Source organism: Phyllostomus discolor, chromosome 1, assembly GCF_004126475.2.
Source record: "Phyllostomus discolor isolate MPI-MPIP mPhyDis1 chromosome 1, mPhyDis1.pri.v3, whole genome shotgun sequence".
NCBI lineage: Eukaryota > Metazoa > Chordata > Mammalia > Chiroptera > Phyllostomidae > Phyllostomus > Phyllostomus discolor.
The window spans coordinates 182122831-182145829 of record NC_040903.2 but is presented as its reverse complement, the minus strand read 5'-3'; the positions used below and the strand labels follow the sequence as shown (position 1 = coordinate 182145829).

The window sequence follows — 22999 nt, the reverse complement described above, 5'->3', positions numbered from 1 at the left end:
GCACATGGATGTTTCTCTCTCTCTCTTTATCCCTCCCTGCCCCTCTCTCTAAAAATAAATAAAATATTTTTAAAAGTTTATTTGAATTGTTGTTCAAGTACAATTTTCTGCTCTTTACCCTCATCCCAGCCTGCCCCCCCTAAAAATAAATAAAATCTTTAAAAAAAAAGTCACACTCAGGTGCTTGGGAGAATGCTGGTACCCACAGCAAGGAGAGAAGTCGGGAGAAGCAGCTGGTCTGAGGACCAGCACAAAAGACTGATGGAGAGACACACAACACCGTCAGGCACTGGGTTGGCCAGGTTCCCGGCAGGAAAAAGAGCTGACTGACATGGGTTTGATGCAGAGACCTGAAGGGAGGGAGGACGTCCAGGGCTGTGGGCATGCTCATGGGGACCAACCTGGAATGAGGAGGCGCCCAGAGATTCCTCTGAGATTCTCCTGGGCCCCAAGCCAATAGGGCACCATTTCCCAACTTTCCTGCTGCTCTCCCATCTCTGAAACAAGTACATGACCACTTTCTGGTCTGCCATCATTATTTGTACTGCTACTATTATTTCTGCCGTCACCGTCACCATGGGCAAGTGGTTACTGAACCTGTGCCGTGGGCTTTATGTGCAATCTCATTTAGTCCTATTTACCCCATCAATTGGTCCTATTGCTATTTGAACTTCATGGAGGGATAAAAAATAGAAACTCAGTGACATTTAACAAGTTGGCCAAGTTCACACAGGTAGTAAGTGCAAAAGTTGGAATATGAAACCAGGCTGTCTGATTTCTTGACCACCATAAACACTGCTGGGTACTGGTAACTACTAAGAAATAGAAGATAACAAAGGTAGCAAGTGGGTGTGTGGGGGGGTGTAGTTAACCACAGAAAAACTTAGAGTATGTCACTGGTGATGTCACAGGTGGGACCAGGCGCCTCGTGGTCCCACTTCCCTAATTTCTTCTTAAGAGCTCTCATGGGACTCTGTCTAGGTTTTATCTAGAAAACCATCCTCCCACACATCCTCAGCCTGCAGGTTCCATGCACCAGTCACGCTCCCCAATCTCAGCGGCTCGGGGGTGGAAGTGGGATGCTCTCCTTGCCTGACTGAGCTGCGTAGCCTCTTTCAGAACCTCCTCCTGAGTTTCCATTCTGGTTTGCCCTCTTGGTTGCTTCTTTGTCTTCCTACTCAGCAATTGCTTGTGTCTGATCCAGGCTGGGAGCCCGAGGTTTCTCTCGGGACCTGAGGTTCCTGCACTGGGTGGGCCCGTCTGCTTCCACTCCCCTCTCCTTCTCACCTTGTAAGCCCTGCCTGTTTCCCCAGTCCAGTTCAGAGCCTGGTCCAGTGTGCCTACGATGTGTGTTACCTAACCAACTGTTAGGATGGTTCTATCTTCAGTCCAACTTCACACAGTCCCCGCAACTTTCTGAACCTCTGTTTTCCAGCAGCTGAATAGCCCCCAGACAACATCCCAGGACCTGTCTGCCTTCTACCTGTACCTCCAATTGCCCCTGCAGATGACCACCCTGTACGTACATTTGCCCCCTCTGGCCCTCAGGCAGAAGGGCCTGAAGTCCAGCTCAGCTCCCTGGCCTGAGTTGGGTGGGGATGGAGTAAGGCTTCCCCAGCTCACGTGCGGGAGCCCCGTGCTCCCTCCCAGCCGCCTGTGTGCTGACTCACTGCCCTCAGGCCCAGGACTCCACCCTGCCAGCGGCCCCCCCCCCCCCCCCCCCCCGTTTTATTTCAGGAAGTGACTTTAGAGAATAGCAAAATACTTTTCACCTACAGGGAACAAGAATGACAACCCCCAATGTTGTTAATGACACACACACGAGCACACGTGGCACCCCACAATCAGGCTAGTAAGGAAGGGCGCAGGTAGCAGTCTCCTGGTGAAGGTGGCTGAGTGTGTTAACTGCTTGTTTCCATTTTGCCCACAAAGAGAGAAAGTGCTTCAACTCGGATGGGAAAAGAACAAGGGCGGGCCAGAAGTGCGTGTGCCTGAGACAAATTGCATGTCAGAGAGGAAAAAATCCAGCTACTTGGAGGGCCATCAAGTTTCTCTCTTTCTTTTTAAAGATTTTATTTATTTATTTTTAGAGAGAAGGGAAGGAAGAGAGAGAAACATCGATCCGTTGCCTCTCATGTGCACCCTGGCTGGGAACCAAACAAGCACACAATACAGGCATGTGCCCTGACCGGGGCAGAGCCGGTGCCCCTTTGCCTTGCAGGACGACACCCAACCAGCTGAGCCACGCTGGTCAGGGCTAGGGACCGTCAAGTTTCTGTGCTCAGATAAATCATGCCCTAGGATGTGGACTGCAAACTTCTTAGTAATAAAACATTTCAAGACAAATCTTAATATCAACCCTAATTTTAAAATAGTTTTAAATAATTGTATTCATTTTAAGTTAAAATTTATTTAGCATATATTTTTATAAAGTCAATCTATGAAGAAAAATTACTATTTTGATAATACCAAAATTTGAAATAATTAATATAGGTATAACCATTGTGATCTTATATCAAGCTCAGCATTTAATTTACTTCCAGCTATTATTTAAGTTGCAAAGAACAAACAAATATTTTTTAAAAGCTTGTCTCATCATTTTTTTATAAGTATACCACATTTTGTGGCATTTTTCACAGATGTTGCATTTTTTAAATTGTATGTTTTAATTATAGTTGCCATATAGTATTATACTAATTTCAGGTGTACAATGCAGTGGTTAGACATTTACATAACTTACAACGGTGATCATCCCAATAAGTCCAATACCCATCAGACACCAGAACATTTTAAAATTTCCAAATCAAATTATCGTTAGGACAACTGAATTTCTTGTCCCAGGTACAGAAGTCAGACGTGAAATACACAATGCTTGCTATAAGCAGTGGAGCCTCGTGGCAGCTTACACATGCGTTTGTGAAAGCTCGCTGAGGCCCAGGAAGAGCACAGACCAAATTCCTACTTCCGAGCCTGCGTGGCAGTTGACCTGGTGCTGCGTTCTTGGAACAGGCGTCAGAGGCCAGTGCAGACCCTCCACCGCCCTAATCAATGGCATGTGATTAACTAGCCTATGGTTCTCAAGTCAGACAAGGAATTGGGGGAGGGGTGCTGGTGATTTGAAAGGGGCACAAAGGAACTTTCTGGAACGCTGGACATTGTGTCTATCTTGATAGAGGTGGTGGTTATATGGAGTGTAGTATAATGTGTGTGTGTGTACATTTGTGGGCTGTCCACTTAAGAACTCTGCATGTTACCACAGGTAAATTTACACTTTGTATTTCTGTTAGGAAAGATAGAGAAAGAAGAAGGAAAGGAGGGAGGGTCCAAAAAGCCATATCCCAAAATGGGGATCAAAAATCCGTCATCAAAGGTTTATGTGCCATTGGTTTCCATTGTGTTAGAATTTTGGCAGCTAACAGCTGCATGTTTGTGTTTTTAGTTATAGGTTTAAAAAGTTTTAAATATAGTTTTAAATGCAATGTAAGTATGTTTAAAATACAAAATTCAAAGCAAATATATTTAAAATATAAAATTTAAGTCGATTTGAAATATAAAATTCAAATCAGATATGTTTAAAAGATGAGCTACAAATCACTAGTAACCTCACAATCACTCCCAGTAATCTGAAAACCCAGGCAAGATTTAAGACGATGACCAGGGATGACCACTGCACAGGGGTATGCATGATTTTGTGGAGAGCACATAGTCCTCTGAATGTACCGGTGTGGCTTCAAATTTCAACTCACCAGCTACCTAAGGTCCTGCAGTTAGTACCTTATCAAACACACAGCCCCAGGTTCATCGTCTGTAAAGCAGGTAGAATGCCATGTGCCTCCAACTTGTGGGGGGATTGAGTGAGTACATAATAACTAAAGTGCCCGGCACGCTTATAAATTGTTAGTTCTCATCTCTTCTGTTTCCCATAATGCAGTAAAATATACTGGATTTAGAGAGGGTGTGGCTACCCACAGCAAGCCCTACTTTTGACTTGTTTCTCCACAGGCAAAGGTGAACTTGCATTTCATCATCCATATCCACACCTGGCCTTCCATGCTGCCACCGACACATTATGCAAGACAGTCCACAGGCCCTGAATGGAAACATTCAACACCAATGGAGACCTTCTTTTGGGGAGAAAAATGACAGAATGTGGGTAGGGCAGACCACTCCAGGCCCTGGCTCCGCCAGCCCAGGAGCACAAGAGAAATTCATCAAAGGACGGGAGGAACTTCTCTTGTCTTCCTGGGATTCTCCTTCTTTTTCTCTCTCTCCCCAGTCCAGCTCAGGAAGCAGGACAAAAATAATCAGAGTTAAGAAGGCAGGAGGCACCTCCCTATACTTTGATCAAGAGAGTGAAAATAAGCGTCTCATAGCTTATTAAATGCAACAATCGAGATGTCCTGCTGTGGAAGTGGTGTCTACGCTGGAGACAGGTGTGGCCGATCACACCAGTGTGTTAGCCACACCAGCGTGTTAGTCTCGGCATTCTTTGCTTCTTGTGAGTTTCCACCATTTGATCTACCAGAAGCATTTACTCACAAGGATGAACATTTAGTGCGGGTCTCCGGGCCAGGTGTCCCACTTCAGATCATTGCCTAAAAGAAATGGTGCTGAGCTACGAGGAAAACAAGTCAGGCCTGCCTCTGCTTGTCTAGTGAACCTTCAGGTTCCAGCAAATCTGCCTGTCAGATGCTATTGATCCCTAATAAACTGGGTTATTAATCTTCCTGTTTTAGAGGCCTGAGCCAATTATGCCCTGGAAAGAGATCTCAGTTTCAAAGCACTCCTCTCTGCCTGGGTCCTCAGGGTATGAAGGCCTACGTTCTGTTTTGGTAAATTCTGTCCAGCTAGGGGTTCAAGGCCAAGAATTGTTAAAGCTGGAGGCCAGAGGCTGGTAAGAGATTTGCTGAGATCCCCATGAGAGGTCTTTCCCCAATATTAAGTCTTTTTCATGCCCTTTCTAGGCCTTGAGACCTCAGGAAGTATTTGCCTTTCAAGAGGTCTCTTCCTTTGCTCTCTCGGGTCAGCTATGGGGTAACCTGCTATGTTTAGTTTGGACCAGTTCGACTTTGTGGTTGCCTGCTCACCTTTTATTTTACTCTTGTAGAGCTGGTGAGTGCTTTTTTGAAATGGCCTTGAAAAAAGGTTTGTGTTGTTTTGTTTGTTTTAAATGTTTTTTTAAAAGATTTTATTATTTATTGTTAGAGGAAAGGGAGGGAGAAATAGAGGGAAAGAAACACCAATGCTGGTTGCCTCCTGTGCACCCCCTACTGACGACCTAGCCCACAAACCAGGCTTGTGCCCTGACTAGCAATTGACCTGTGACCCTTTGGTTCACAGGCTGGCATTCAATCCACCGAGCCATTCAGTCAGAGCTGTTTATTTGTTTTAGAACACAACCTCTTTATTTCTTCTTGAGACAGACAATACATTTTCATTTGGGGTGATGAGGATGAGCCGAATACTAAAGACAATGGCTAGCTCTCTTCCATTTGTTCCAATGAAGGAAGAGGACATTGGAACTCTACTGTTTTGGTCTATTAATATTCAGTTTAACAGACAATGGCTGGTGAGGGCCATTCCCTGGCAGTTTGCTGGGCCGACCAGTACCTATATCTTTTGGTCTTGGACCTCTCAAAGTTCACCACAGACAGAGGCCCTCTCAGAGTGGACAGCCCATTTGTCGACACTCACACCAATACTCGCCCCACCTTGGATGGGCTCTTCGGGGAACTTGATCGCCTGCGGGGCTACCACAACACCAAGGTTTTCGAGGAAGTGGCAGGCAGCTATTTCGGGGTTTAGCTCCCATTTGACATTGTTCTTCATCCCCACCTGCAGGTGACAGCTTCTGGGAAATTTCACTGTCGCCACACCTGCCTTCGTTTGGATCTTTTCTCATTTTCCTTCTTGTCTCAGCAATTTCTCCCCTTTAAACAACTTCTTGTTTTCAGGGGATGCATATTCAGCTAGTTAGTAAGGAAATAGTTGATTACGATCCACAGATTTCTTGACTGAAATTAGGTCACCGGGGACCCCAAACTCCTCTACCGACTGCATGAGGATGAGCTCCAGGTTGTCTCTGGGCCACTGTTTCGTGTCCTTCACCAGCAGTGGCCGCCGGTGCAGACGTGGCATCAGGCGGGCCAGCGGTGCTTTCCGCCAGCACTGCACGAAGACCGGTGACTGTGCCTGGCGCTGGAGGGCAAGGGTGAGCCTGACCTTGAAAAAGTTTCACAGACTCTCTCCCTGTTCTCTGTTTGTTTGCTATGTTGCAAGAATGTGACTCAACAACCTCCACACCCTGATGACTCAGCCCGGCTTTAATGAGTGGTGTTTTCCAGGCTTCCCGGGTGGTGCCTCCTCTGAGGTTGTCCAGGTGCTGCCCAGGCTGAGGCACTGCCCTTGGAGCCAGGATGGGAGTTAAAACCGCTCCCCACAGGCAGGCAGAGGAAAAGACAAGGTGAATTCTGAGTTGTTCCACTCCCTGGGTTGTTCTTGGCCCTTCTGAGGCCCAGGCTAAGAGGTGTAAGTTAGATGTTAGGAAGAACTCACATGGTGGGATCAGTTTTGAAGGGATCTGGCAGAGTGATTTCCTCTTACTTTGAGAAAAAGATCATTACTAGAGGTTACCTGAAAAGTAATTAACATTACTTTTAATTGGTCTTTGATTTGTGGGGGTTTCAATTTGCTGGAACAAGAAAGACCTGACTATTAAGAAAATTATATAATTAGCAATTCAGAGTATTTCAGAATCTCTGGCAAAGAAAAAAGATGGCACAGAAAAAGAGATCACTGTGCATTAGAGCTGTGGCAAAGGGCCAGGCACTGGCTGGTGACCACAGGGGAGATATTAGTGAATGATGTTTGCTTGTAAAGGTATGCTTCTCTTTGGAAAGGAGTTGCTTAGGGGAACGGTGTTTTTTAAAATTTAACCTTTATTATATTTTTCCATAGGAAATGGTATTTACATTTTCTTTTAGATTTTATTTATTTTCAGAGAGAAGGGAAGAGAGGGAGAGAAACATTGATGTGGAAGAGACACATCAATTGGTTGCCTCTCACGCACACCCAACTGGGGATCTGACCCACACCCTAGTCATATGCCCTGACAGGGAATCGAACCAGCAACCTTTTGGTTCTCAGGCCGGTGCTCAATCCACTGAGCCACACCAGCCAGGACAGAAACGATGTTTCTAATTATACTGTTACTAAATGGGAAAACTTTGATTTACGTGTTTATGTTTATCTTAAACTCTTTTACCAGATTAAAAAAACAATCAGCCGTCCTTGCAAAACTGCAAACACATTTCTATTTCCTGATGGGCTGTAACAAAAGCAGAAGACTTACACAATTATTAGTTTTATGAAAAGAGATGAAATCTGAGCACAAGTCACACATTTTCCAAAGATTCTTCTCTGTTTGCTGCAAGTTATCTATGAATCATCTGACACAAAACTGCTGTATACAAGGCTTCTCTGCTGTGAGGACATGGTGGACTCTGTCAGGAAATGCACCCCAGTTCCTTATCGATTCACTGACAGAATTTTCATAATACATGTTTCGGCCAACTAAGCTCGCCCTGCAGGGTGACGACGTGCCCCATCCTGCGCTCTGGAACAGCTGCACTGCACACAGCCGGCTGGCTCGGCCCCAACAGGAAGCACGGGCCTCCTGGCTCCCATGAGCCTGGAGTTTGTTGCCTGGCTCCCGACCACAGCTGTAGGCTTATTTGCTTTGTTCTGTTTTAAGGAGGACCTTTTTATTTTGACATAATTTTCATTCTACAGAAAATTTACAAGAATAGTAAAAGAAACTTTTATAAACTTCGATCCATGTCTTTGCATTTTTATTTGCATCTTTGCCTTATTTGCTTCATTATTTTCTCTTTCTCTCTCTCTCCCATTTAAGAGTACATTGATGCGGTGCCCCTTAGCCACTAGATAACTCCAGTGTGTGTTTTCCAAAAGCTCCATGAGGAAGGTGACCGTACTTTTACACAGTACAGTTAACACAATGGGGGAACTAACTATCAATAAAATACTATTATCTACGAGGGGGTTGTATGGAAAATAATACGATAATTAATAAGTAACGATGCAAGAGTAAACTGTGCCATGTACTCATAACTGTAAACCTACTTTTGCCCCATCCTGCATTTCATCAATTGCCCCCGAGTGTTCTTACTTTTTTTCTCCTTCTCCTGATCATGCACAGCATTTAGTTGTCAGGCCTATTTATTTTCCTCTATTCTGGAACATTTCTTCAGCCTTTCTTCACATTTTTTGACCCTGACATTATAAAGGAGTACAGTTATTTTGCAGAATGTATTTTGATTTGGGTTTGCCTCGTGTTTTCTCATGATTAGATTCAGATTATGTGTGTTTGGTAGGAACAGCACAGAATTGAAGGTGTGGCCTTCCTCAAGCCTCTTAATCAGAGGCACATGATATCCAAAATTGCTTTATACCAGTACAGTGATGTTAGGGTTGATGAGTTGATTAAGTGTTGTCTGCCACTGTGAAGTTATTCTGTCCTTTGTAATTACTAAGTAGTTTCTGGGAACATACTTTGTAACTCTGTAATTACCTCTGTCTTATCGCACTTTACCCATCAGTTTTAGCGTCCATCGATGACTTCCTACCTCTGTCACTGCTTTTATATGTATTAGCTAGCATTCTACTGTGATGAGAGGTTTCCGTTCACCTCTCCTGATTTAGTTGCTTTTGTTTATATTAGTGCAGGTTATTTTATTCAATGGGGACTAATCCATTACCAATATAATTTATTCTAATACTCAAATTGTCTTCATCTTGGCCAGTGGGAGCCCCTTCAAGCTGACTTCTGAATTCTTTCAACATATTCCCATGATTTTCAAACACTTTCTTATTTTTTGGCAGAAAATAAGATGTTCCAAGCTTGCCTTCTCCTTTCCCTGACCAGGCCCTGGGATAAATCATTTCTCAAGGATCCCTGGTTCCTTTAGAGGGGAATGGTATTTAGAGACCAAGATCTTGGTGTTAAATATGCTCATTCCTACGGGTGTAGACGTCTCAGCAGACAGAAGTAGTTAACAATACACACAAACACACAGGAAAGTAGATAAATACAGAGACAGCGATATACATCAGAAATGTGCATGTATGTTCAGAGAGAGATTAGCTTTAGACACAGATGTGTAGTTATACTGGTAACTCTAACTCCAACTCCAATACAAAAACACTCCTCCCATGTTTGTAACTTCTTTTCCCAACAGTGAGGAAACCAGCTTCCATTTGCCTCAAACTCAGTAATACACAAACTGCAGTTTCAGAATTGCTAATCTACAGCCTTGCAAAAAGTAAACCTAATGAAAGTTCAATTTGTTTATAATTGTTAAGGTAAAATTTACAAACATTGAAATGTACAGATCCTAAGTATACAATTCAATGACCTTTGACAAATGGTTGCACCTGTGTGACCCTCCTCTCTGCATCTTCTCAGAAAGTTTCCTCCCTATCTTCCCAGTCAGTGCCGCCCCCACCAGAAGCGATGGATATTTTGCCAGTCTGCAGTCTCAATGAACTCCCCTGGTTTTGAACCCCCATTTTCATCTTTGCCCCACTCTGCGCTCTTCCCCCTCTGAAGCTCATGCCCTTCAGTGTCTGGCCTCAGGTTGTGTTTTGTCGGGTTTTCCCTGATTTCCCAGAGTTGGTTTCCAGTGTGGCCCCCAGGCATTCTTCGTCCCCAGGGCCAGCGAGTTTGCCCCTCCTCCAGGTTAGATGTGGAGTTGATTACTCTATTACTAGTCTACATTCCTCATTCTTCCTTTGGGGAAAAGACCACTGCCCTGAAGTGTACTTCCAGGTTAACATAATTTCCCAGGGACAGTTTCATAAAAAGGCACAGTTCCTCAAGATTTGGCAACATCACCCTGTCTGGCCCTGCTCAGTGGCTGGATTCTGAGCCATGTCTGCTCCTCTGTTACTACATCTTGCTTCCTTACTCCAGCTGGGTGACTGTCACAGTCCTCCCTCCCTAGTGACAGCTGGAGCCGGCAGCTGGTGCGGCTTTTCTCATGAGGATATCTTGTGAACATGACTATGATAAACAGAAACCATGTATCTTGTGGGCGTTCAGTCAATGTGAAACCACTCGGTTCATCATCAAGGCATGGCAAGTGGCCAGGGTTGGGGGCACAAGCAGAGAAGGTGGGTGGGCCCCTAGGCACCCTGTAAACAAACGCTCAATGAATGCCTCCCTTTCAGTAGTGCAGAGCCTGGCCAGAGCTATATGGTGCATGGCAGAAACTAAGGTGAGGCCTTAGAACCTGGAGGTCACACCCATATTAATATTCAGAAAACAGTGGGGTTATAATAGCTTATTTTTCCAGGCTCCCTAATGAAAAGGGCTAGTGTGGTTCGATCAAAGAGTGTCTGAAAAGGCTCTCTGACGTGCAGGCATGTAGTGCCGCTCTTCGTGCTGGCCCTGGCCCTTGATTGTGTTAGCAGTTCCATCAGCAGGGGCTTTTCCTGCCTGTCTCATGTGTGCGTGGATTCCCCCAACCAGGCTGAGAGCTCCTGGAGGGAGTTGACCGTGCTGTGTTCCTCCTATCTCAGCACCAGAACCCCGTCATGTGACAGGTGTCCAGCAGATACTTCTGAATTGAGTTGAGTCTTAGCCCCTTGACAAGGTCTTCTCCCCATTGTGTTCTGCCCAGCACCCAGTGCAGCACCATGCACTGAGCAGGCACTCAGATTGGCTGAATGAGTCACAAACAAATTCCACTAAATTTTGCTGAATCTAAGTGCTGTTACCCCTTTCAGGAGTCTGCATTTTAGAGGAGGATAACATGAATGCACAAGGTTAAATAATCCCAGTGGAATTAACCTAATAGTGGAATTACAGGCAGCAGAGGACATATGTGAGCAGGGGGCTCTTTGGTGTCCCACCAGTCATGCCACATCACTATGTCACTCTTCTCCTGAGGACCTCAGAAGGCTGGGAGACAGAGAGATCATTACGTTCTTCTGACAGGACCCTTTGGCTGTCTGCCTTTTCTGAGTTTTCTCTCTTACTCAGTTTTCATCTGTTCCTTTGGCCCAGCAACAAATAGACTGTAACACCTTCTTATAAAGAGCCCTGTAGGCAAGCCTCCTTTGCCAGAATCTCCTAGCTGCAAACCTTTGGAGTTTTCTGCTTTAATCCCTATTAAGACAGTGGAGGTTGACACCTGCAGGCAGGCAACCAGTGGCCTCGCAGGGCTGGATCCCCTCGCTTATAGCCTCGTCCATTTGAGGATTTGGTAATGACCCTGTAACCTCCGTCCTTCACCCTGGTGCCCGGCTGTGTAGGATCTGCCTTTGCTATGCCTCCCACTGCCGTCCTGGCCCAGTTTAAGCCCTTGCTCTTACCTAGATTAATTTAACCATCTACTTCCTAATGAGTATACCTTCCTCTAGTTGCAATTGGATGTAAAGATACTTGGCCATAATCCCAAATTTATGATTAGCTTCCTACTGGGGCCACCAGCTGACGCACTGGTCCCCACAGGCAGGGACAAGGCAGGGAAATTTAATGCCTCACGTAGAACTCCATCCAGATGAGCTGGACTGGGCCACAGCTGAATGGGGAGGTCTCATTTGAATCCAAGGCCAGAGGCTCTCTCTCAGCCTCGGCCTCAGTTAGCATCATCTGGGGAAACTTAAAAAGATGCTGCTGTCCAGGCTCCACCCTCTGCATTTCTGCATTTAATTAGACTGGGATGAGGCCTGAATGAGTTTATTCTTTCTCTTGAAGTGAACTTTTATGTAAGTACAGAAGTATTTTTGTCCAAATAAGTTACATGTCCATCATTAGTACATTTTTACTTATTATTACAAATTTCCATTATGAGTTTTAAAAAAGATTTTATTTATCTATTTTTAGAGAGATGAGAAGGGAGGGAGAAAGTGAAAGAAACATCTATGCGTGAGAGATACATTAACTGGTTGCCTCTCTCACGCCCCCTACTGGGGACCTGGTCTGCATCCCAGGCCTGTGCCCTGACTGGGAATCACACTGGTGACCCTTTGGTTCTCAGGCTGGCACTCAATCCACTGAGCCACACCAGCCAGGGCTCATTACAACTTTAACTGTTGCAAAATGTTCCATGAAGTACACATATTTAACCATAATTTGTTTGCATTTTTTAGCTATTATAAAAGGAAACAGGATGAGAGCAATCTTCACATAAATTTTCTTTATTGGAGGTGTTTTGCATCTCGTTAGGAGAAATTCCCAGGAATTTTATTTCAGCCCAGCTGTTTTTCAGATGGCTCTGAACTAACCGACACTCATTCCAGGGTAGATGAAAATTTCTATTTCACCCAGCATTGGTCATTCACTAATGTTCTACAAATATAGAAATGTTCACAACTATAGAACATTTGTTCTATATTTCAGTGTACATGTCTGTAGTTGGAGAGCACCAGTAAACCGCACTAAAAGCTGCCCAGGTGCTGTGGTCCTCTTCTCTCGGCCTCTGGAGGTCTCGTGCTCTGATAGCAAAGGCCCAGGAGAAGAGCCTTCCAAAAGTGGGCACTGAGGGAAAGACCCTCAACAGAGTGGGCACTAAAGAGGTTTCTTCCAAAGACTCAGGGCAAAGGCAGCCCAAGCCACCCTCCCAGGGCTTTCCAATGGAGGGGCCCTTTCCTCTGGCTGCCAGGGTTGGAGGTAACCTAGAAAACCAAGAGCACGTGACCCCAAAGAGGGAAAACAAAAACAAAAACAAAAAAAAAAAGAAAAGAAAAAGGACCAGTCATATATCATCACAAGCTTGGAGCCTCTCCCTTAACCTTGGGGAGCCCATGTCCCAGCCCTTGGCCCTGACTCACAGAGCCTCTGACTGTGCTGACCACCCCCAAGCCTATGTGCCTCCCCCATACTCCATCCCCATAGCCTCGGTTTTTAAAGTATAAAAGAGCTACTGGAGTATCATAAACACGTACTATAGAAACAAACAGCGAAACTGAAACGTTCCCCCTCGTCTCCCTCCTGTCCTTCCCTTCCCCAGAGGTAACCTGACAGTGTGTATCTTTGATCTTTTTCTGCCCATTCACCGTTGCTACTGTGTGAGACACCGTGTGCGCATGCATACAGGATTTTTAAAATACATAAGTGGAATCATGCTATATATCATTTTCTCCAACTTGTCTTTATCATTTAACATTATAGCATAGACCAGCTTGTGTTAGTTAATACAGAGCTGCCTCATTCTTTTTCATGGCTGCCTGCTAACCCATGGTATACGACCATATCCTAGAATTTGATACTTTTATTGCTGATGCTTCAGTTGCTTCTCACTTTTTCTCTGGAACAACAATGCTACAATGAGCTCCTTTGTGCATATGTCCTTGAGCCATTTATTTGGCTTTGAGTATTGCCACTGCCAGAATACTCCTGGTGTGGGGTTCCAGCTATGCATACCCTGGCAGGGGTGTCCAACCTGTGGCCCGCAGGCTGCGTGTGGCCCAACACAAAATCGTAAATTGACTTTAAACCATTTTTTTCTCTCTTCAGTTTTTGTTAGTGTTTGTGTATTTAATGTGTGGCCCAAGACAACTCTTTTTTCTTCCAGTGTGGCCCAGAGATGCCAAAAGGTTGGACACCCCTGCTCCTCCCAGGACTCACTCGGACCCTGGAAGAACACTCCCTGGCTTGGCCCTGGCCTCTGCTCTCGCCCCATTGTTTTGCTGTGGTGGTCACAGCACACCTTACAGGATGAACGCCACAACGTGGAAGGTGCAAAAAGTACAGCTAGTGCTCCGCTGACCATTTGGAGGAAAGATAGTGGGCCAGCTCCTCCGAATGCGATTCAGCCAGAGAGAGCGTGAGAGTGCGTGTTTATCAAAGTGGGGTTCAAGAGGCTCTTCTGCCCCTGGGATGAGGGTGGGACTGAAAGGGCAGGGAATCTCTGACGTCAAGGATGTAGGTAGCTGAAGCAGTGGTAGAGGCTCTTTGAAGCAAGCAGCAGAGGGAGCGAGGGAGAGTGGTGTGTGTGACTGCGTGTGCATACATGCATGTGTGTGTGTGAGTTTAGCCCCGGTCCAGATGTCCTTGGCCCATGGACATAGAGAGCCAACCCTTGATCTAATGTGTTGTACTTTCTGTCCTTTAAGATTTTCAAGCACTCTGGTCCTGCAAGAAGCAATAAGGGCTAATGAGAAACAGACCGTACTCCGGGAAACAGGAAATCTGGTTCCATTTACGACTGCACCAGGGCCTGCCACGGAATGTTGGGCAGCTCGTTTGCTGCCCTGTGCTTTCGGTCTCTCTCATCTAGAGGTGCCATCTATCCGCCCCTTTGGGAGACAGGGGTCAGGTTTCTCGTTTTTCCTGCAAAATAGTGCTAGGGTCATTGACTGTTAAAAATGAGACAGTCCTTCGGACGAGATATTTGTGTGTTTGGAGTACCCTGGTTGGATGCTCCCTTCTTCCTTACTTTCTGGTCACATGGAAAGAACACGTGTTTGTGGTACTGGAGGCAGGGGAGGAACTTCCTGTGCGGCAGCCTCCTCGGATGTCTTCCTGCGCACACCGCCGCAGAGGCAGATGCTGACCTGCTCTCTCTCAGCCCTCCAGAGACTTCGGGAAACGGTGGTGTGGTCACTGCCAGAGTGGAACAATAAACACATCTGCTTTAATCAGGGGTAAGCTACGTTTAAGAAAACTGAAGTTTACTCATGGAGAAATAATTTGTTTAGACAAATCAGGATTTTTAAACTTTTTATTGAAGTATAACATACACACGGAAAAGTGCATACGTCATACATAAATGTACAGGTTGGTGAATCTGTACAAAGTGAGCACGCCTCTGTCGCCCAGGTAACCACTACCTAAGTCAGGGATTAGAACATTAATGGCACCCTCGAATGCCCCCACACCCTCCTCCCAGTCACTAGTCCTTAGAGGTATAACCACAACCTGACTTTCAGCACTTTGTATTAATTATGTCTGTTCTTTTTCTATGGTTTAATATACTATTTATTTAGTTACTAATATGAACAACATTCTGACTAATATTATGCAACATTACAGCTGTCTTTCAAAACTGTAATAAAATACAGTCCAACATCCAGCCCAGAAGAAGACAATAAACAAGACGGATCCTACAGTAAGTGTAGCGTAAGCACTCACGGTCTCTGTCCCTTTCTTGGGCATCAAAGGGAATAATCAGTCAAAGGTTCTTTCTTCCACTGGGGTTTTGCCTTACATGAATTATAGCTGTTTCAGAGTCAAAAGTCCAACCTCAGTCACCCTAGAGATGGACACCAATTATGCCTGTTCTCGAACTTTATATAGACTGGTGAGATTTATTCACATTTGTGTACTCCTACTCATCTGTTCTTATTATTACATGGTATTCCATGACAGAAATGTGCCACAGTTTATTTATTCCTTCTGTGCTAATGGAATTTGGGGCTGTTTTTGGCTATTTCAAACAGTGCTGCTATGAACAGTTTCCCACGTATCTCTTGGTGCTCACGTGCAGACACTTCCCTCTCGGACATCGCTACAAGTGGACTTGCTGGGCCACAGTGTGTGCATCCATTCAGCTTTAATGGACCTTGGAAACAGCAGTGAATGAGTGAGGAATGTTTCTGACAGATGACAGAGCACAGAGCTAAGATCAGGCCACGGGCCTCTGGTCCCCTCCCAGGCCTGGATTACAGAGCTGCCAGAGCAAACCAGTTACCCTCTGTGTTTCCTCAGCTATAAACTGGAAATAATGAGTGCCTGCTCCCTTACTTGCTGTGGGATGGGAAGGCCCTCTGTCAAGTCAAGCTGCACAAATGTAAGCTGTCATTAAAATGGAAGCAAAGGAAGGAGGTTTTTAATTATTAATGAGAACCAAAGCAAAACTATACTTACGTGAATTTCCAGTTTGAATTGAGTCCAGAGATTAGGTTAGCTGCTCTGCTAGACAGAATTGTTGCCCCACTGGGGCCTCACAAATGTTGTTCTCTCAAGCCCAAACACCAGGAGTAACCTCCCAAGCCTGCCCTCTGTCTACCACTGGAAGATTCCTCAACTGCCTGGAGCCCCAGGGGTCCTCCCAGTTCTTTCTCTCCGCGGCCAGCTGCCCCAGCTTCTTCCTTCCCCTGCATCAGCCAGGAGTTGATCTGATCTGGAAAAACTGGTTGGGCTTTGCCTGACTAGACCAGTTACAGCACACCAGGAAACCAAAGGACACAATTGTTTCACATCTGCGTTATGGAACGTAAAATCCGAGTGTTGTCAATGAGGTGTTTTGGTCTCACAGTGAAACTATGCTACCAAAGTTGAAATGGGGGGCTGTAAAAAATAATTGAAAGTAGTGTCAAAATCTCTTCCATCCTACTGGCTCCCATGCAGATTACTACATGAGTAGAAGGCAGCGCCCTCTTCTGGCTAATGCCACATTTGCATAGCTGTACCGGGGATTGTCAGCCCAAGGGGACTGTTGTTGTTGTTGTTGTTGTTGTTGTTTTTCTCGCCTTGGGAGCAGGCTCATTTGAGGGTCAGTCTTGAGTAAATCACGTTGGGGGATTCACCTCCTCCAAAAAAGAAAATAAAAACTGTGATGGTTATAGTGGAATTAAGAAGTACATGGGGATGTAAGGTGAAGCGTAAGAAATGTAGGTAACAATATTGTAACAGCTATGAATGGTGCAGGTGGGCACTTGAGATACCGGAGGGAACTCTCCGTAACCTAAATGACTGTCAATCCACTGTGCTGTCCACCTGAAACCAACACAAAATAGTGTTGGGAGGAGGGGGTTATAAAGGTGACTAAATGGTAATGGAAAAAAAATACAATAAAATTAAATTTAAAAAAATAAAATAAATTTGCCCTGGCTGGCGTAGCTCAGTGGATTGAGCGCAGGCCTGCAAACCAAAGCATCGCGGGTTTGATTCCCAGTCAGGGCACATGCCTGGGTTGCAGGCCATATCCCCAGTATGGGGTATGCTAGAGGCAACCATACATTGATATTTCACTTCCTTTCTCCCTTGCTTCCCCATCTCTCTAAAATAAATAAATAAAATCTTAAAAAAAATTTTAAATGAAAATAAAGTGCTAAAAAGTAGTGTTGAATGAAAACTGTAGTAAAAAAATAAAATAACAAGAAAAAATTGCAATGGCTAATTTTATATGTGATTAACATTTAAATTGGCACTTTTTTTTACTTTCCATAATGTGGGTGGGCCTCATCCTTAAGAACAAAAACTGAGGTTTCCCTAAGAAGAAATTCTGCTTCAAACTGCAACATCAGCTCTTCCCTGAATGTCTAGCCTGCCAGCCCGATCTACAAATTCTAGACTTACAAGTTTCCACCATTGCACAAGCCAACTCCTTAAAATAGATTTAAAAATAATACACATACATACATCCCATTGGTTCTGTTTCCTCGGGGAACCCTGACAATACAAAACCTAATGCCAAAACCCATTTTATATCAGTGATATCTCATTTGAATGAACATAAAGACATGAAGTATAGCGATGGATCTTTTGAGTTCAGGTTTAAGTCCTAATCCTACCTGGCTACTTAATCACAGCCTTGGTTTCTTCATTTGTATAAATAATAAAATAGTAATATTCACTGAATAGGTTTTATAATGATGAAATAAGAAAAAACTTGAGCTTAGAATAGTGTCTGGCTTGCCCTGACTGGTGTGGTTCAGTGGACTGAGCATTGGCCTGCAAACCAAAAGGTTGCCCGTTTGGCTCCTGGTCAGGGCACATGCCTGGGGTGCAGGCCAGATTCCCGGTCCGGGGCCCATGAGAGGCAACCACACATTGATGTTTTTCTCCCTCCCTTCCCCTCTGTCTAAAAGGAAATAAAATAAAATCTTTATAAAAAGAATAGTGTCTGGCTTAGAGTATCATATTCTGCCGTGTATAATGTGCACTTCTTGCCCAAATTTTTGAGGGAAAAATAAGGACACACATTGTACATTGGGTAGTACAGTACCTGAAACTTATATCTGTTCTTGTGTTTTGTAATTATTTGTCACAAAAAATTTCTTGTACCATAATATGTTTAAAATAAATGCTAAAATTCCTTTATAATACAAAAAAACAAGTATTTAAATATAAATAAATAAAAACTTTAATTTAAAAAATTGAAACCAAAGATTTTTTTCCTGAAAGTTTGGGCCAAAAACATAGGTACACATTATACAAAGCAAAATACGGTACTTGATAAATGTTAGTAGTTATTATTACTGTTAGCTTTACTGAGGGAAGCTGTCAAAGAAGAGTGAGGGCTACGCAGAAGGGTAGCCACTCTCGTCCACCCCTCCCCCCCGCCTTCCAAAGCTCTCATGCACAGGGAGTCTGCTTTCCACCACCTGTTCCTGGGGACCTCAGAGAGCCATTTCTTGTTCAGTGCTGTATCTCTCCCCAACCAAAATTAAGAGTTAGATTCCAAATTAGTGACTAAGTCATAGAAGAAACTATAATTGTGACACAAAAGCCAAGTTCAGGAAATCTTGGTAATCATTTAAAACAGTAAAATTATTCTTTTAACACTTAATGTAGACCTCCATGGAATGTAATCTTTTCTCCACTATACAACTTATTAATTTAATTAGAAGTTCTGTTTCCTTCTCACAATTTAGAAGGACTTTTGCAAGGTGATTTGGTTGGTCAAAACCTGTTTTTATTCATGTATTTATTTTATTGAAGATTTTTATTTATCTATTTTTAGAGAGGGGGAAGGGAGGGAGAAAAAGAAGGAGAGAAACACTGATGTGTGAGAGAAACATCAATCGGTTGCCTCTCATGCGCCCCCAAACAGACACCTGGCCCACAACCCAGGCCTGTGCCCTGACGGGGAATTGAACCAGCGACCTTTTGGTTTGCCTTATGATGCCTAACCCACAGAGCCATACCACTCAGGGCTCAAAACCTGTTTTTAAAACTAGGCAATGATCTCTAGGTGGAGGGATTTAGATTAATTTATCTTTTCTTTCTTTTCTTTAAAAAAAATATTGGTGTGTTTCATTAGGTGAGTCACCAGAAGTACCCACAAGAGTCAACAACAGGTTGTATAAACTCACTGGGATTTATTACAGCAAAGAATACATAGCAAAAACAGTACTAAAAATATGCATTTACGTAGTCCAGAGAGTTCAACCCAGGCTTTCATTGTCATTCCTCGTCTGAGGCCACACAAGGTGCTCTTTCTCTCGCAGTTAACTATGGGGACGTGAGTGGAAAGTATTTGCCCACGGAAGCCTGTTTGAGTCTCAGAGGCCAAGGCTTTTATGGAGAGTTGATCACATAGGTATATTTTGTATGCCACCAGCCATGGCAAAAACATAAAACAAACAAACAAACAAAAACTCAGGACACTAACAATGAAACCATCGATCTTGATGTTTGGGCAAAGCAGCCTGACAAGAAGGTATGTCCATTCTTCCAGGTACATATAACCAACCCCTCAATGACTAACATAAAGAACATTCTAGAAACCACATTCCCAGCAGTTGGCCGAGGGTTAGTCATGGGTCGCTTAGAGATACGTAAGGAGTAAGCAACCAGACCTGTTAACTATTTCCTCACAGTCTGCATTCTTCTAAAATGCCTATAATTAACCTGTATTACTTTTATAATCAGACAAATAACTATTAGTATAAAGGCCTCCAAAGTTCATGGTTTTCTTTTTCAGTAATTTAGTGATGCTGCTTTGTGATCTCAGAGCATTTCCCTGTAGTCAGCAGAGCTGCTGAGAGAAGTAAAGCCACCCTACTGGGTATTTCACTGATGCCCAGAGAGCCTTGTGTGGAAAACCATAAAAACAGGCCAAGACAGAGCATGTGAGGCGGAGGAGGAGCCACAGCAACACCTCGTCAGCTTTCCCCAGTCGGAGCTGAGGAAATGGGAATACTGAGCAGCGAAAGGACTCACTCAAGGTGCTAAATCTTAAAGGTTTCCTATTTAAAATTTCTGTTAGAACTCCTGCAATGAAATAAGGCAATGTTTGCTTAGTTTGCTTCTTCTGATTGTCTTTCCTGTGGGCCAGAACTAAAGGAGCCCTCAGTGGTGGAGCTGCCTGAACCAAGTGCGCCTGTCCCATCTCCTCTAGCCTGGGTTACAGGCTTCCCACCCGTCCCCAGGACTCTGTCTAGCATTGCCCATGCTATTGGGTCAATAGCCCAGTCTGGAACCTCACAAGAGATTCATTTCATCTTCACTAAAACTTCCCTTCTCTACCCTTCACTGACTCTCTTGTGAGTGGCAGGGTGGTGTCTGTTTCCCCACTGGACTGCTAATTCCTCGAAGGCCTGCTGGAACCAGGTTACACAGTGGGTAAGACTGTGGGTGGTGAAATGAAGTGACCCTGGGTTTGAATTCTGGCTTAGCATCTCACTGGCTCGTGTGATTTCAGTTAATGGGAATAATAGTACCTCCATCATAAGGTTATTGATAGTATGAAAGGAAGCAATTGTTGGGAACCACCCTGCCTGGTTAGGGTTAGGGTTAGGGTTAGGGTTAGGGTTAGGGTTAGGAGGTGGTTACTGTAACCACCTCCCTCCCCCCATGGCTGAGTGAGACACCTTGGGACCATAAGCCACTGAGGAGACAAAGCTCATCCTCCTGGCAGGGGTCCCGCCTCTGCTCACTTTACATCACCCTGCCTGGCCCCCAATGCTTGACCCGTTAGCCAATGACGGGTAAGATTCCTCAAGGGAGGGATGACCTAAGACAGACACAGTCACGATGGGGACCTTAGAGAAGGACTTGGGGGGCTATAGAAAAAGGGGGTGATGGACCCTCATCCCTCAGCTTTGACATAGCCTGAGTCCTCATTCTGCCTGTAAGAAGTCTCCTAATCTCTTGGCTGCCTTACTTCCCCTGCCTGACTTAAGCCTGAAACAATGCTGGAGGTGGGTGCAGCCCTGGGCAGGAACAGGTGGTTCCCCAGAGCCAAACAGGCCTAAGAGAGAATGCATAACATCCCGTGAAAACTGCTTTGCTGAGAATGTCCTCAATTTTCTGAGAAGGGTCTGAGCGTGAAATGAGTTTGTTTGCCAAAGTTTTATGGCCCTTTAGCTAACTGACCCTGACTCAGAATAAGCCCTCAGAGTTCTTTGAATGTTATCTATTGCTTGATCCTCATTGCCTGACGATTGATGAGCTTTACCTGTATATTTCTGTGCAAACTGAACCCAATAAAAGCCCACTGAGGAACAGGCTCTGCCCTGTGGCCAGAGCCCCCACACAAGTAATAATTCTTAACTAGATAGAGTTTGACATATAATAAGTGTTTGATAAGCATTAGCTATTATTTTTTAAAATAGGTACTCTTTATTTGGGAAAACTCTATTCTCTGATCTTTTTAACAGTTTCATTGAGGTAACTGACACCCAATAGACACTACACATGTTTAAAGCACACTTGTCATAAGTTCGGACACATATATACCTGTGAAACCATCACCATAATCAAGTTAATGAACATATCCACAACCCCCAAAGCTTCCTTATATCCTCCTGTAACCCCTTTCCCGCCCTCATGCAACCATTATTTACCGTCTCTCCACACCAGCCGACACCTTCTAGAATAGTGTATGAATGGAACCGCATGTATGCGCTTTTTTGGGCTGCTTTCACTCAGCATTATTTTGAGATTCATGCATAACTGCTGAGTGTATCAATCGCTCGGCAAACATACCACAATTTGTTTATTCAGTCACTAACTGATGCACATTTGAGTTGTTTCTGGTTTTGAGGTATTAGAAATAAAAATTCCATGAAGACATGTGTACAAGTCTTTATATAGACTTATATCTCTCCAGTACAATGGGTGGGTTATAAGTATGTAGCTGCTTAAATTTTTAAGAAACGGCCAATGTGCTTTCCAAGCATCTGTAGTATTTTGCATTCCCACCAATAGCAGAGGAGAGGCCCAGATGGTCCACATCCTTGGCAACAGGCAGACCCTCAGGCAGTCTTGTCGTAGAAACGTAGTTACTTAAAGAGTTCCTGCAATTAAATACAGGTGGGAAATATTGGCTTTCTTTACAACAGGACTTGTGACTTAATGCACTAATGCGGGGGTACTTTTCCAGCAGTGGCATCACATGCAGTCCCCTCAAACTGACTGACCCATGAAACCCTTTATTGAGGTGCTTCCCTCACAATCAGTGTTTGGCAAAATATGTCTTTGGAAATGCTGTCTTGGGGGTTCCTTGTGCAAGGGTAAGGAAATGTAGATGTTGCTATAGCAACCATAGACTAAGTGGTTGATATGAAATATCCCCTTGTGTACATTTTATGGGATAAACATTCTGCTTTCCTGAGTTAGAGGGGAGACTAGGACAAGAAACCAGGTAGAGAAATTGAACTTGCTCAGGGTGTGAGCTGACCAAATTATTCAGTCAAAGGTTTCTCTAATTTTCCTTTTGGAGTAAACCCAAGGGATACCCCATTTCCCAATTAGTACAGAGCTGACATTTTCCCACAAATGGCTTATAAATTGCTGCATAATCAGGCACTTTGAGAGACATTAAGATTATAAAAAGGGGATTTCCTCATGCCTAATGAGACCTCAAGGAACCCAGATTGCTGTGCAAAGGAGCTCCCTGCCATGGGGAGGGTCAAGGGATTCTAAAGACTTCCCAGCGTTTATTGGAGCCCTCTGCATTTGCAGATGGGAGGACAGCTGACTTAACCTAGGAGACAAAACAGAGGAAAGAAGAAGAGCTGATCCTCGGTTTCCTACCCTATTGCATTCATTTCACCTCTTCTGTCTCAACACCATCAACACGCAGGCAGGTACCCACACTCTTGGCCCCTTCCTTCCTGCACGCAAGGGATGCCTTTTTCTTGCTGCTCTTGCATCCTCTTCCTGGCACCCCTTCCTCACTTTGTCTCCTGCCTAAATCCTGCTCAGCACTGAGACTGTAGCTCAGATGTCATTTCTCTGGTGAGCTTTACTTGACTCCTACATACTAGGTTATATTGTACTCTTCCCCCCTACCCCGCCACT

At 44.4% G+C, this 22999-nt stretch overlaps 1 pseudogene; it reads right to left on the bottom strand.

The window, feature by feature from the left end:
• Positions 1-5434: 5434 nt before the first annotated feature.
• Positions 5435-6138, bottom strand: LOC114492169 (annotated as a pseudogene).
• Positions 6139-22999: the final 16861 nt, after the last annotated feature.